The 16,020-nt window shown below is 49.6% G+C and overlaps 1 protein-coding gene across 4 annotated transcripts in view; it reads right to left on the bottom strand.

Moving 5' to 3' along the window:
* The window catches only part of COL24A1 (collagen type XXIV alpha 1 chain), an 808,926-nt gene that overhangs the window by 270,681 nt on the left and 522,225 nt on the right, over positions 1 to 16,020 (bottom strand). The window lies entirely within an intron of this gene.

Here is a 16,020-nt window from a genome sequence, read left to right as displayed (position 1 = left end):
TGCCACCCCACCATCTTACTCCTTTACCTGGCATTCTCATTGCCTCCCACCATCTTACTCCTTTATCTGGCATTCTCATTGCCTCCCCACCATCTTACTCCTTTACCTGGCATTCTCATTGCCTCCCCACCATCTTACTCCTTTACCTGGCATTCTCATTGCCTCCCCACCATCTTACTCCTTTACCTGGCATTCTCATTGCCACTCCACCATCTTACTCCTTTACCGGGCATTCTCATTGCCTCCCCACCATCGAACTCCTTTACCTGGCATTCTCATTGCCTCCCCACCATCTTACTCCTTTACCTGGCATTCTCATTGCCACCCCACCATCTTACTCCTTTACCTGGCATTCTCATTGCCTCCCCACCATCTTACTCCTTTACCTGGCATTCTCATTGCCTCCCCACCATCTTACTCCTTTACCTGGCATTCTCATTGCCACTCCACCATCTTACTCCTTTACCTGGCATTCTCATTGCCTCCCCACCATCGAACTCATTTACCTGGCATTCTCATTGCCTCCCCACCATCTTACTCCTTTACATGGCATTCTCATTGCCTCCCCACCATCTTACTCCTTTCCCTGGCATTCTCATTGCCACCCCACCATCTTACTCCTTTACCTGGCATTCTCTTGCCTCCCCCCCCCCCCCGTCTTACACCTTTACCTTGCATTCTCATTGCCACCCCACCATCTTACTCATTTACCTGGCATTCTCATTGCCTCCCCACCATCTTACTCCTTTACATGGCATTCTCATTGCCTCCCCCCATCTTACTCATTTAATTGGCATTCTCATTGCCTCCCACCATCTTACTCCTTTACATGCTATTCTCATTGCCACCCCACCATCTTACTCCTTTACCTGGCATTCTCATTGCCTCCCACCATCTTACTCCTTTATCTGGCATTCTCATTGCCACCCCACCATCTTACTCCTTTACCTGCCCTTCTCCATGCCTCCCCCCATCTTACTCCTTTATCTGGCATTCTCATTGCCTCCCCACCATCTTACACCTTTACCTGGCATTCTCATTGCCTCCCCACCATCTTACTCCTTTACCTGGCATTCTCATTGCCTCCCCACCATCTTACTCCTTTACATGGCATTCTCATTGCCACCCCACCATCTTACTCCTTTACCTGGCATTCTCATTGCCTCCCCACCATCTTACTCCTTTACCTGCCCTTCTCCATGCCTCCCCCCATCTTACTCCTTTACCTGGCATTCTCATTGCCTCCCACCATCTTACTCCTTTATCTGGCATTCTCATTGCCACCCCACCATCTTACTCCTTTACCTGCCCTTCTCCATGCCTCCCCCCATCTTACTCCTTTATCTGGCATTTTCATTGCCTTCCCACCATCTTACTCCTTTACCTGGCATTTTCATTGCCTTCCCACCATCTTACTCCTTTACCTGGCATTCTCATTGCCTCCCCACCATCTTACTCCTTTACCTGGCATTCTCATTGCCACCCCACCATCTTACTCATTTACCTGGCATTCTCATTGCCTCCCACCATCTTACTCCTTTACCTGGCATTCTCATTGCCTCCCCACCATCTTACTCCTTTACCTGGCATTCTCATTGCCTCCCACCATCTTACTCCTTTACCTGGCATTCTCATTGCCTCCCCACCATCTTACTCCTTTACCTGGCATCATCATTGCCTCCCCACCATCTTACTCCTTTACCTGGCATTCTCATTGCCTCCCCACCATCTTACTCCTTTACCTGGCATTCTCATTGCCACTCCACCATCTTACTCCTTTACCTGGCATTCTCATTGCCTCCCCACCATCTTACTCCTTTACCTGGCATTCTCATTGCCACTCCACCATCTTACTCCTTTACCTGGCATTCTCATTGCCACCCCACCATCTTACTCATTTACCTGGCATTCTCATTGCCTCCCCACCATCTTACTCCTTTACCTGGCATTCTCATTGCCTCCCCACCATCTTACTCCTTTACCTGGCATTCTCATTGCCACTCCACCATCTTACTCCTTTACCTGGCATTCTCATTGCCTCCCCACCATCTTACTCCTTTACCTGGCATTCTCATTGCCTCCCCACCATCTTACTCCTTTACCTGGCATTCTCATTGCCTCCCCACCATCTTACTCCTTTACATGGCATTCTCATTGCCTCCCCACCATCTTACTCCTTTACCTGCCCTTCTCCATGCCACCCCACCATCTTACTCCTTTACCCGCCTCCCCACTTTCTTACCCCTTTACCTGCCCTCCTCATTACCTCCCCATCATCTTACCCCTTTATCTGGCATTCTTATTGCCTCCTAACCATTTTACCCATTTACCTGCCGCCCTTCATCTTACCCACTTTACCTGCCTCCAGACTATCTTATCCATTTTCCTGCCCTTCCACCTGCCTCCCCACCATCTTACTCCTTTACCTGGCATTCTCATTGCCTCCCCACCATCTTACTCCTTTACCTGGCATTCTCATTGCCTCCCCACCATCTTACTCCTTTACCTGGCATTCTCATTGCCACCCCACCATCTTACTCCTTTACCTGGCATTCTCATTGCCTCCCCACCATCTTACTCCTTTACCTGGCATTCTCATTGCCTCCCCACCATCTTACTACTTTACCTGGCATTCTCATTGTCTCCCCACCATCTTACTCCTTTACCGGGCATTCTCATTGCCACTCCACCATCTTACTCCTTTACCTGGCATTCTCATTGCCTCCCCACCATCGAACTCCTTTACCTGGCATTCTCATTGCCTCCCCACCATCTTACTCCTTTACCTGGCATTCTCATTGCCACCCCACCATCTTACTCCTTTACCTGGCATTCTCATTGCCTCCCCACCATCTTACTCCTTTACCTGGCATTCTCATTGCCTCCCCACCATCTTACTCCTTTACCTGGCATTCTCATTGCCACTCCACCATCTTACTCCTTTACCTGGCATTCTCATTGCCTCCCCACCATCGAACTCCTTTACCTGGCATTCTCATTGCCTCCCCACCATCTTACTCCTTTACCTGGCATTCTCATTGCCACCCCACCATCTTACTCCTTTACCTGGCATTCTCATTGCCTCCCCACCATCTTACTCCTTTACCTGGCAATCTCATTGCCACCCCACCATCTTACTCCTTTACCTGGCATTCTCATTTCCACCCCACCATCTTACTCCTTTACCTGGTTTTCTCATTGCCTCCCCACCATCTTACTCCTTTACCGGGCATTCTCATTGCCACTCCACCATCTTACTCCTTTACCTGGCATTCTCATTGCCTCCCCACCATCGAACTCCTTTACCTGGCATTCTCATTGCCTCCCCACCATCTTACTCCTTTACCTGGCATTCTCATTGCCACCCCACCATCTTACTCCTTTACCTGGCATTCTCATTGCCTCCCCACCATCTTACTCCTTTACCTGGCATTCTCATTGCCTCCCCACCATCTTACTCCTTTACCTTGCATTCTCATTGCCACTCCACCATCTTACTCCTTTACCTGGCATTCTCATTGCCTCCCCACCATCGAACTCCTTTACCTGGCATTCTCATTGCCTCCCCACCATCTTACTCCTTTACCTGGCATTCTCATTGCCTCCCCACCATCTTACTCCTTTACCTGGCATTCTCATTGCCTCCCCACCATCTTACTCCTTTACCTGGCATTCTCATTGCCACTCCACCATCTTACTCCTTTACCTGGCATTCTCATTGCCTCCCCACCATCTTACTCCTTTACCTGGCATTCTCATTGCCTCCCCACCATCTTACTCCTTTACCTGGCATTCTCATTGCCACTCCACCATCTTACTCCTTTACCTGGCATTCTCATTGCCTCCCCACCATCGAACTCCTTTACCTGGCATTCTCATTGCCTCCCCACCATCTTACTCCTTTACCTGGCATTCTCATTGCCACCCCACCATCTTACTCCTTTACCTGGCATTCTCATTGCCTCCCCACCATCTTACTCCTTTACCTGGCATTCTCATTGCCACCCCACCATCTTACTCCTTTACCTGGCATTCTCATTGCCACCCCACCATCTTACTCCTTTACCTGGCATTCTCATTGCCACCCCACCATCTTACTCCTTTACCTGGCATTCTCATTGCCTCCCCACCATCTTACTCCTTTACCGGGCATTCTCATTGCCACTCCACCATCTTACTCCTTTACCGGGTATTCTCATTGCCTCCCCACCATCGAACTCCTTTACCTGGCATTCTCATTGCCTCCCCACCATCTTACTCCTTTACCTGGCATTCTCATTGCCACCCCACCATCTTACTCCTTTACCTGGCATTCTCATTGCCTCCCCACCATCTTACTCCTTTACCTGGCATTCTCATTGCCTCCCCACCATCTTACTCCTTTACCTGGCATTCTCATTGCCACTCCACCATCTTACTCCTTTACCTGGCATTCTCATTGCCTCCCCACCATCGAACTCCTTTACCTGGCATTCTCATTGCCTCCCCACCATCTTACTCCTTTACATGGCATTCTCATTGCCTCCCCACCATCTTACTCCTTTACCTGGCATTCTCATTGCCACCCCACCATCTTACTCCTTTACCTGGCATTCTCTTGCCTCCCCCCCCCCCCCCGTCTTACACCTTTACCTTGCATTCTCATTGCCACCCCACCATCTTACTCATTTACCTGGCATTCTCATTGCCTCCCCACCATCTTACTCCTTTACATGGCATTCTCATTGCCTCCCCCCATCTTACTCATTTAATTGGCATTCTCATTGCCTCCCACCATCTTACTCCTTTACATGCTATTCTCATTGCCACCCCACCATCTTACTCCTTTACCTGGCATTCTCATTGCCTCCCACCATCTTACTCCTTTATCTGGCATTCTCATTGCCTCCCCACCATCTTACTCCTTTACCTGGCATTCTCATTGCCTCCCCACCATCTTACTCCTTTACCTGGCATTCTCATTGCCTCCCCACCATCTTACTCCTTTACCTGGCATTCTCATTGCCACTCCACCATCTTACTCCTTTACCGGGCATTCTCATTGCCTCCCCACCATCGAACTCCTTTACCTGGCATTCTCATTGCCTCCCCACCATCTTACTCCTTTACCTGGCATTCTCATTGCCACCCCACCATCTTACTCCTTTACCTGGCATTCTCATTGCCTCCCCACCATCTTACTCCTTTACCTGGCATTCTCATTGCCTCCCCACCATCTTACTCCTTTACCTGGCATTCTCATTGCCACTCCACCATCTTACTCCTTTACCTGGCATTCTCATTGCCTCCCCACCATCGAACTCATTTACCTGGCATTCTCATTGCCTCCCCACCATCTTACTCCTTTACATGGCATTCTCATTGCCTCCCCACCATCTTACTCCTTTCCCTGGCATTCTCATTGCCACCCCACCATCTTACTCCTTTACCTGGCATTCTCTTGCCTCCCCCCCCCCCCCGTCTTACACCTTTACCTTGCATTCTCATTGCCACCCCACCATCTTACTCATTTACCTGGCATTCTCATTGCCTCCCCACCATCTTACTCCTTTACATGGCATTCTCATTGCCTCCCCCCATCTTACTCATTTAATTGGCATTCTCATTGCCTCCCACCATCTTACTCCTTTACATGCTATTCTCATTGCCACCCCACCATCTTACTCCTTTACCTGGCATTCTCATTGCCTCCCACCATCTTACTCCTTTATCTGGCATTCTCATTGCCACCCCACCATCTTACTCCTTTACCTGCCCTTCTCCATGCCTCCCCCCATCTTACTCCTTTATCTGGCATTCTCATTGCCTCCCCACCATCTTACACCTTTACCTGGCATTCTCATTGCCTCCCCACCATCTTACTCCTTTACCTGGCATTCTCATTGCCTCCCCACCATCTTACTCCTTTACATGGCATTCTCATTGCCACCCCACCATCTTACTCCTTTACCTGGCATTCTCATTGCCTCCCCACCATCTTACTCCTTTACCTGCCCTTCTCCATGCCTCCCCCCATCTTACTCCTTTACCTGGCATTCTCATTGCCTCCCACCATCTTACTCCTTTATCTGGCATTCTCATTGCCACCCCACCATCTTACTCCTTTACCTGCCCTTCTCCATGCCTCCCCCCATCTTACTCCTTTATCTGGCATTTTCATTGCCTTCCCACCATCTTACTCCTTTACCTGGCATTTTCATTGCCTTCCCACCATCTTACTCCTTTACCTGGCATTCTCATTGCCTCCCCACCATCTTACTCCTTTACCTGGCATTCTCATTGCCACCCCACCATCTTACTCATTTACCTGGCATTCTCATTGCCTCCCACCATCTTACTCCTTTACCTGGCATTCTCATTGCCTCCCCACCATCTTACTCCTTTACCTGGCATTCTCATTGCCTCCCACCATCTTACTCCTTTACCTGGCATTCTCATTGCCTCCCCACCATCTTACTCCTTTACCTGGCATCATCATTGCCTCCCCACCATCTTACTCCTTTACCTGGCATTCTCATTGCCTCCCCACCATCTTACTCCTTTACCTGGCATTCTCATTGCCACTCCACCATCTTACTCCTTTACCTGGCATTCTCATTGCCTCCCCACCATCTTACTCCTTTACCTGGCATTCTCATTGCCACTCCACCATCTTACTCCTTTACCTGGCATTCTCATTGCCACCCCACCATCTTACTCATTTACCTGGCATTCTCATTGCCTCCCCACCATCTTACTCCTTTACCTGGCATTCTCATTGCCTCCCCACCATCTTACTCCTTTACCTGGCATTCTCATTGCCACTCCACCATCTTACTCCTTTACCTGGCATTCTCATTGCCTCCCCACCATCTTACTCCTTTACCTGGCATTCTCATTGCCTCCCCACCATCTTACTCCTTTACCTGGCATTCTCATTGCCTCCCCACCATCTTACTCCTTTACATGGCATTCTCATTGCCTCCCCACCATCTTACTCCTTTACCTGCCCTTCTCCATGCCACCCCACCATCTTACTCCTTTACCCGCCTCCCCACTTTCTTACCCCTTTACCTGCCCTCCTCATTACCTCCCCATCATCTTACCCCTTTATCTGGCATTCTTATTGCCTCCTAACCATTTTACCCATTTACCTGCCGCCCTTCATCTTACCCACTTTACCTGCCTCCAGACTATCTTATCCATTTTCCTGCCCTTCCACCTGCCTCCCCACCATCTTACTCCTTTACCTGGCATTCTCATTGCCTCCCCACCATCTTACTCCTTTACCTGGCATTCTCATTGCCTCCCCACCATCTTACTCCTTTACCTGGCATTCTCATTGCCACCCCACCATCTTACTCCTTTACCTGGCATTCTCATTGCCTCCCCACCATCTTACTCCTTTACCTGGCATTCTCATTGCCTCCCCACCATCTTACTACTTTACCTGGCATTCTCATTGTCTCCCCACCATCTTACTCCTTTACCGGGCATTCTCATTGCCACTCCACCATCTTACTCCTTTACCTGGCATTCTCATTGCCTCCCCACCATCGAACTCCTTTACCTGGCATTCTCATTGCCTCCCCACCATCTTACTCCTTTACCTGGCATTCTCATTGCCACCCCACCATCTTACTCCTTTACCTGGCATTCTCATTGCCTCCCCACCATCTTACTCCTTTACCTGGCATTCTCATTGCCTCCCCACCATCTTACTCCTTTACCTGGCATTCTCATTGCCACTCCACCATCTTACTCCTTTACCTGGCATTCTCATTGCCTCCCCACCATCGAACTCCTTTACCTGGCATTCTCATTGCCTCCCCACCATCTTACTCCTTTACCTGGCATTCTCATTGCCACCCCACCATCTTACTCCTTTACCTGGCATTCTCATTGCCTCCCCACCATCTTACTCCTTTACCTGGCAATCTCATTGCCACCCCACCATCTTACTCCTTTACCTGGCATTCTCATTTCCACCCCACCATCTTACTCCTTTACCTGGTTTTCTCATTGCCTCCCCACCATCTTACTCCTTTACCGGGCATTCTCATTGCCACTCCACCATCTTACTCCTTTACCTGGCATTCTCATTGCCTCCCCACCATCGAACTCCTTTACCTGGCATTCTCATTGCCTCCCCACCATCTTACTCCTTTACCTGGCATTCTCATTGCCACCCCACCATCTTACTCCTTTACCTGGCATTCTCATTGCCTCCCCACCATCTTACTCCTTTACCTGGCATTCTCATTGCCTCCCCACCATCTTACTCCTTTACCTTGCATTCTCATTGCCACTCCACCATCTTACTCCTTTACCTGGCATTCTCATTGCCTCCCCACCATCGAACTCCTTTACCTGGCATTCTCATTGCCTCCCCACCATCTTACTCCTTTACCTGGCATTCTCATTGCCTCCCCACCATCTTACTCCTTTACCGGGCATTCTCATTGCCATTCCACCATCTTACTCCTTTACCTGGCATTCTCATTGCCTCCCCACCATCGAACTCCTTTACCTGGCATTCTCATTGCCTCCCCACCATCTTACTCCTTTACCTGGCATTCTCATTGCCACCCCACCATCTTACTCCTTTACCTGGCATTCTCATTTCCTCCCCACCATCTTACTCCTTTACCTGGCATTCTCATTGCCTCCCCACCATCTTACTCCTTTACCTGGCATTCTCATTGCCACTCCACCATCTTACTCCTTTACCTGGCATTCTCATTGCCTCCCCACCATCGAACTCCTTTACCTGGCATTCTCATTGCCTCCCCACCATCTTACTCCTTTACCTGGCATTCTCATTGCCACCCCACCATCTTACTCCTTTACCTGGCATTCTCATTGCCTCCCCACCATCTTACTCCTTTACCTGGCATTCTCATTGCCACCCCACCATCTTACTCCTTTACCTGGCATTCTCATTGCCACCCCACCATCTTACTCCTTTACCTGGCATTCTCATTGCCACCCCACCATCTTACTCCTTTACCTGGCATTCTCATTGCCTCCCCACCATCTTACTCCTTTACCGGGCATTCTCATTGCCACTCCACCATCTTACTCCTTTACCGGGCATTCTCATTGCCTCCCCACCATCGAACTCCTTTACCTGGCATTCTCATTGCCTCCCCACCATCTTACTCCTTTACCTGGCATTCTCATTGCCACCCCACCATCTTACTCCTTTACCTGGCATTCTCATTGCCTCCCCACCATCTTACTCCTTTACCTGGCATTCTCATTGCCTCCCCACCATCTTACTCCTTTACCTGGCATTCTCATTGCCACTCCACCATCTTACTCCTTTACCTGGCATTCTCATTGCCTCCCCACCATCGAACTCCTTTACCTGGCATTCTCATTGCCTCCCCACCATCTTACTCCTTTACCTGGCATTCTCATTGCCACCCCACCATCTTACTCCTTTACCTGGCATTCTCATTGCCTCCCCACCATCTTACTCCTTTACCTGGCATTCTCATTGTCTCCCCACCATCTTACTCCTTTACCGGGCATTCTCATTGCCACTCCACCATCTTACTCCTTTACCTGGCATTCTCATTGCCTCCCCACCATCGAACTCCTTTACCTGGCATTCTCATTGCCTCCCCACCATCTTACTCCTTTACCTGGCATTCTCATTGCCACCCCACCATCTTACTCCTTTACCTGGCATTCTCATTGCCTCCCCACCATCTTACTCCTTTACCTGGCATTCTCATTGCCTCCCCACCATCTTACTCCTTTACCTGGCATTCTCATTGCCACTCCACCATCTTACTCCTTTACCTGGCATTCTCATTGCCTCCCCACCATCGAACTCCTTTACCTGGCATTCTCATTGCCTCCCCACCATCTTACTCCTTTACCTGGCATTCTCATTGCCACCCCACCATCTTACTCCTTTACCTGGCATTCTCATTGCCTCCCCACCATCTTACTCCTTTACCTGGCAATCTCATTGCCACCCCACCATCTTACTCCTTTACCTGGCATTCTCATTTCCACCCCACCATCTTACTCCTTTACCTGGCATTCTCATTGCCTCCCCACCATCTTACTCCTTTACGGGGCATTCTCATTGCCACTCCACCATCTTACTCCTTTACCTGGCATTCTCATTGCCTCCCCACCATCGAACTCCTTTACCTGGCATTCTCATTGCCTCCCCACCATCTTACTCCTTTACCTGGCATTCTCATTGCCACCCCACCATCTTACTCCTTTACCTGGCATTCTCATTGCCTCCCCACCATCTTACTCCTTTACCTGGCATTCTCATTGCCTCCCCACCATCTTACTCCTTTACCTTGCATTCTCATTGCCACTCCACCATCTTACTCCTTTACCTGGCATTCTCATTGCCTCCCCACCATCGAACTCCTTTACCTGGCATTCTCATTGCCTCCCCACCATCTTACTCCTTTACCTGGCATTCTCATTGCCTCCCCACCATCTTACTCCTTTACCGGGCATTCTCATTGCCATTCCACCATCTTACTCCTTTACCTGGCATTCTCATTGCCTCCCCACCATCGAACTCCTTTACCTGGCATTCTCATTGCCTCCCCACCATCTTACTCCTTTACCTGGCATTCTCATTGCCACCCCACCATCTTACTCCTTTACCTGGCATTCTCATTTCCTCCCCACCATCTTACTCCTTTACCTGGCATTCTCATTGCCTCCCCACCATCTTACTCCTTTACCTGGCATTCTCATTGCCACTCCACCATCTTACTCCTTTACCTGGCATTCTCATTGCCTCCCCACCATCGAACTCCTTTACCTGGCATTCTCATTGCCTCCCCACCATCTTACTCCTTTACCTGGCATTCTCATTGCCACCCCACCATCTTACTCCTTTACCTGGCATTCTCATTGCCTCCCCACCATCTTACTCCTTTACCTGGCATTCTCATTGCCACCCCACCATCTTACTCCTTTACCTGGCATTCTCATTGCCACCCCACCATCTTACTCCTTTACCTGGCATTCTCATTGCCACCCCACCATCTTACTCCTTTACCTGGCATTCTCATTGCCTCCCCACCATCTTACTCCTTTACCGGGCATTCTCATTGCCACTCCACCATCTTACTCCTTTACCGGGCATTCTCATTGCCTCCCCACCATCGAACTCCTTTACCTGGCATTCTCATTGCCTCCCCACCATCTTACTCCTTTACCTGGCATTCTCATTGCCACCCCACCATCTTACTCCTTTACCTGGCATTCTCATTGCCTCCCCACCATCTTACTCCTTTACCTGGCATTCTCATTGCCTCCCCACCATCTTACTCCTTTACCTGGCATTCTCATTGCCACTCCACCATCTTACTCCTTTACCTGGCATTCTCATTGCCTCCCCACCATCGAACTCCTTTACCTGGCATTCTCATTGCCTCCCCACCATCTTACTCCTTTACCTGGCATTCTCATTGCCACTCCACCATCTTACTCCTTTACCTGGCATTCTCATTGCCTCCCCACCATCTTACTCCTTTACCTGGCATTCTCATTGCCTCCCCACCATCTTACTCCTTTACCTGGCATTCTCATTGCCACTCCACCATCTTACTCCTTTACCTGGCATTCTCATTGCCTCCCCACCATCGAACTCCTTTACCTGGCATTCTCATTGCCTCCCCACCATCTTACTCCTTTACCTGGCATTCTCATTGCCACCCCACCATCTTACTCCTTTACCTGGCATTCTCATTGCCTCCCCACCATCTTACTCCTTTACCTGGCATTCTCATTGCCACCCCACCATCTTACTCCTTTACCTGGCATTCTCATTGCCACCCCACCATCTTACTCCTTTACCTGGCATTCTCATTGCCACCCCACCATCTTACTCCTTTACCTGGCATTCTCATTGCCTCCCCACCATCTTACTCCTTTACCGGGCATTCTCATTGCCACTCCACCATCTTACTCCTTTACCGGGTATTCTCATTGCCTCCCCACCATCGAACTCCTTTACCTGGCATTCTCATTGCCTCCCCACCATCTTACTCCTTTACCTGGCATTCTCATTGCCACCCCACCATCTTACTCCTTTACCTGGCATTCTCATTGCCTCCCCACCATCTTACTCCTTTACCTGGCATTCTCATTGCCTCCCCACCATCTTACTCCTTTACCTGGCATTCTCATTGCCACTCCACCATCTTACTCCTTTACCTGGCATTCTCATTGCCTCCCCACCATCGAACTCCTTTACCTGGCATTCTCATTGCCTCCCCACCATCTTACTCCTTTACATGGCATTCTCATTGCCTCCCCACCATCTTACTCCTTTACCTGGCATTCTCATTGCCACCCCACCATCTTACTCCTTTACCTGGCATTCTCTTGCCTCCCCCCCCCCCCCGTCTTACACCTTTACCTTGCATTCTCATTGCCACCCCACCATCTTACTCATTTACCTGGCATTCTCATTGCCTCCCCACCATCTTACTCCTTTACATGGCATTCTCATTGCCTCCCCCCATCTTACTCATTTAATTGGCATTCTCATTGCCTCCCACCATCTTACTCCTTTACATGCTATTCTCATTGCCACCCCACCATCTTACTCCTTTACCTGGCATTCTCATTGCCTCCCACCATCTTACTCCTTTATCTGGCATTCTCATTGCCTCCCCACCATCTTACTCCTTTACCTGGCATTCTCATTGCCTCCCCACCATCTTACTCCTTTACCTGGCATTCTCATTGCCTCCCCACCATCTTACTCCTTTACCTGGCATTCTCATTGCCACTCCACCATCTTACTCCTTTACCGGGCATTCTCATTGCCTCCCCACCATCGAACTCCTTTACCTGGCATTCTCATTGCCTCCCCACCATCTTACTCCTTTACCTGGCATTCTCATTGCCACCCCACCATCTTACTCCTTTACCTGGCATTCTCATTGCCTCCCCACCATCTTACTCCTTTACCTGGCATTCTCATTGCCTCCCCACCATCTTACTCCTTTACCTGGCATTCTCATTGCCACTCCACCATCTTACTCCTTTACCTGGCATTCTCATTGCCTCCCCACCATCGAACTCATTTACCTGGCATTCTCATTGCCTCCCCACCATCTTACTCCTTTACATGGCATTCTCATTGCCTCCCCACCATCTTACTCCTTTCCCTGGCATTCTCATTGCCACCCCACCATCTTACTCCTTTACCTGGCATTCTCTTGCCTCCCCCCCCCCCCGTCTTACACCTTTACCTTGCATTCTCATTGCCACCCCACCATCTTACTCATTTACCTGGCATTCTCATTGCCTCCCCACCATCTTACTCCTTTACATGGCATTCTCATTGCCTCCCCCCATCTTACTCATTTAATTGGCATTCTCATTGCCTCCCACCATCTTACTCCTTTACATGCTATTCTCATTGCCACCCCACCATCTTACTCCTTTACCTGGCATTCTCATTGCCTCCCACCATCTTACTCCTTTATCTGGCATTCTCATTGCCACCCCACCATCTTACTCCTTTACCTGCCCTTCTCCATGCCTCCCCCCATCTTACTCCTTTATCTGGCATTCTCATTGCCTCCCCACCATCTTACACCTTTACCTGGCATTCTCATTGCCTCCCCACCATCTTACTCCTTTACCTGGCATTCTCATTGCCTCCCCACCATCTTACTCCTTTACATGGCATTCTCATTGCCACCCCACCATCTTACTCCTTTACCTGGCATTCTCATTGCCTCCCCACCATCTTACTCCTTTACCTGCCCTTCTCCATGCCTCCCCCCATCTTACTCCTTTACCTGGCATTCTCATTGCCTCCCCACCATCTTACTCCTTTACCTGGCATTCTCATTGCCTCCCCACCATCTTACTCTTTTACCTGGCATTCTCATTTCCACTCCACCATCTTACTCCTTTACTTGGCATTCTCATTGCCTCCCCACCGGCTTACTCCTTTACCTGGCATTCTCATTGCCACCCCACGATCTTACTCCTTTACCTGGCATTCTCATTGCCACCCCACCATCTTACTCCTTTACCTGGCATTCTCATTGCCTCCCCACCATCTTACTCCTTTACATGGCATTCTCATTGCCACCCCACCATCTTACTCCTTTGCCTGGCATTCTCATTGTCTCCCCACCATCTTACTCCTTTACCTGGCATTCTCATTGCCTCCCCAACATCTTACTCCTTTACTTGGCATTCTCATTGCCTCCCCACCATCTTACTCCTTTACCTGGCATTCTCATTGCCTCCCACCATCTTACTCCTTTACCCGACATTCTCATTGCCACCCCACCATCTTAATTCCTTTACCTGGCATTTTCATTGCCTCCCCACCATCTTACTCCTTTACCTGGCATTCTCATTGCCTCCCCACCATCTTACTCCTTTACCTGGCATTCTCATTGCCACCCCACCATCTTACTCCTTTACATGCTATTCTCATTGCCTCCCCACCATCTTACTCCTTTACCTGGCATTCTCATTGCCTCCCCACATCTTACTCCTTTATCTGGCATTCTCATTGCCTCCCCACCATCTTACTCCTTTACCTGCCCTTCTCCATGCCTCCCCCCATCTTACTCCTTTATCTGGCATTCTCATTGCCTCCCCACCATCTTACTCTTTTACCTGGCATTCTCATTGCCACTCCACCATCTTACTCCTTTACCTGGCATTCTCATTGCCACCCCACCATCTTACTCCTTTACCCGGCATTCTCATTGCCACCCCACCATCTTAATTCCTTTACCTGGCATTTTCATTGCCTCCCCACCATCTTACTCCTTTACCTGGCATTCTCATTGCCTCCCCACCATCTTACTCCTTTACCTGGCATTCTCATTGCCACCCCACCATCTTACTCCTTTACATGCTATTCTCATTGCCTCCCCACCATCTTACTCCTTTACCTGGCATTCTCATTGCCTCCCCCCATCTTACTCCTTTATCTGGCATTCTCATTGCCTCCCCACCATCTTACTCCTTTACCTGCCCTTCTCCATGCCTCCCCCCATCTTACTCCTTTATCTGGCATTCTCATTGCCTCCCCACCATCTTACTCTTTTACCTGGCATTCTCATTGCCACTCCACCATCTTACTCCTTTACCTGGCATTCTCATTGCCACCCCACCATCTTACTCCTTTACCTGGCATTCTCATTGCCACCCCACCATCTTACTCCTTTACCTGGCATTCTCATTGCCTCCCCACCATCTTACTCCTTTACCTGGCATTCTCATTGCCTCCCCACCATCTTACTCCTTTACATGGCATTCTCATTGCCTCCCCACCATCTTACTCCTTTACCTGGCATTCTCATTGCCTCCCACCATCTTACTCCTTTACCTGGCATTCTCATTGCCTCCCCACCATCTTACTCCTTTACCTGGCATTCTCATTGCCTCCCCACCATCTTACTCCTTTACCTGGCATTCTCATTGCCTCCCCACCATCTTACTCCTTTACCTGGCATTCTCATTGCCTCCCCACCATCTTACTCCTTTACTTGGCATTCTCATTGCCACCCCACCATCTTACTCCTTTGCCTGGCATTCTCATTGCCACCCCACCATCTTACTCCTTTGCCTGGCATTCTCATTGCCTCCCCACCATCGTACTCCTTTACTTGGCATTCTCATTGCCTCCCCACCATCTTACTCCTTTACCTGGCATTCTCATTGCCTCCCCACCATCTTACTCCTTTACCTGGCATTCTCATTGCCTCCCCACCATCTTACTCCTTTACCTGGCATTCTCATTGCCACTCCACCATCTTACTTCTTTACCTGGCATTCTCATTGCCTCCCACCATCTTACTCCTTTACCTGGCATTTTCATTGCCACCCCACCATCTTAATTCCTTTACCTGGCATTTTCATTGCCTCCCCACCATCTTACTCCTTTACCTGGCATTCTCATTGCCTCCCCACCATCTTACTCCTTTACCTGGCATTCTCATTGCCTCCCCACCATCTTACTCCTTTACCTGGCATTCTCATTGCCACTCCACCATCTTACTT

This window comes from Pelobates fuscus, chromosome 7 (genome assembly GCF_036172605.1).
Source record: "Pelobates fuscus isolate aPelFus1 chromosome 7, aPelFus1.pri, whole genome shotgun sequence".
Taxonomy (NCBI): Eukaryota; Metazoa; Chordata; class Amphibia; order Anura; family Pelobatidae; genus Pelobates; species Pelobates fuscus.
This window is presented reverse-complemented; position numbering and strand designations above follow the sequence as displayed.